Raw genomic sequence first — 1,327 nt, 5'->3', positions numbered from 1 at the left:
GATATTACAGTCCAACATTAATTGTGCCTTTAAGATATTTCATGATTCTCTTAACAGCAACTACGTGTGATTCTTTTAGTTTGGATTGATAGCGAGCACACAGACACACACTAAACATGATATCAGGTCTACTGTCAGTTAAGTATAAAAGAGATCCAATCATACCTTGATACTTTGATATCTCGATGGATTTTACTACTTCATTCGTATCGATGTAAGTTCCAGATCCCATAGGAGTAGCTATTTACTTGCATCCATCCATGTCAAATCTTTTTAGCAAATCTTTGAAGTATTTGAATTGACTTACAAAAATACTATTGTCAAGTTGTTTGATTTGTTATCCAAGGAAGTAATTTAACTTCCCCATCATAGACATTTCAAACTCTCCTAGCATCATATTGCCAAAATCACTACATAACAACTCATTAGTAGAACTGAAAATAATATCATCTACATAAATTTGAACAAGTAAAGTATGATGATTTACATTCTTTATGAAGAGAGTAGTGTCGACCTTTCCTTTGTTGAAACATTTTTCAAGTAGAAATTTAGTTAGACGATCATACAATGCGCGAGGAGCTTTCTTTAAGCTATAGAGAGCTTTGTTTAATTTGTAGACATAAGAAGGATGTTTGTAATCTTCAAAACCAGGAGGTTGTTCAACAAACACTTCTTCTTGAATGTAGCCGTTGAGGAAAATACTCTTTACATCCATTTGATATAACTGAAAATTCAAAGAGCAAACATATGCAAGTAATATCCTAATAGCTTCAAGTCTAGCAACCGGGGCAAAAGTTTCATCAAAATCGATATCTTCTTCTTGTTTGTATCCTTGGGCTACTAGTTTAGCTTTATTTTTTACTATTATACCATTTTCATCAGATTTATTTCTAAATACCCACCGAGTTCCAATAACATGCCTATATTTAGGTCTGGGAACAAGTTCCCAAACTTCGTTTCTCTCAATCTGGTTTAATTCTTCTTGCATAGTAAGAATCCAATGTTCATCCTCAATTGCTTCATCAATCTTGGAGGGTTCGATTTGAGAGACGAAGGCCATGTTAAGACAAGCTTTACCAAGCATTCGTCGGGTTGTGATACCCGATTGTGATACCCGTATTTAATTCACTAATAATATTGTCAATTGGATGGTATCGATGAGTTCTCCATTCTTTTGGTAAATCTGAATGAGCATGCTCCTCTTGAGATGGTAAGTTATCATTCATTTTCAATTGCTCAGTATCAGTTGTAGATTCAATAATAGAAATTTCATTTGAAGAAGAACTTGACAGTTCCTCCTCATCCAGGGTTATCATATCTTTTATCT

The sequence above is a fragment of the Lupinus angustifolius genome, chromosome LG01 (assembly GCF_001865875.1).
Source record: "Lupinus angustifolius cultivar Tanjil chromosome LG01, LupAngTanjil_v1.0, whole genome shotgun sequence".
Classification (NCBI taxonomy): Eukaryota; Viridiplantae; Streptophyta; class Magnoliopsida; order Fabales; family Fabaceae; genus Lupinus; species Lupinus angustifolius.
Note: the sequence above shows the minus strand (reverse complement) of the source record.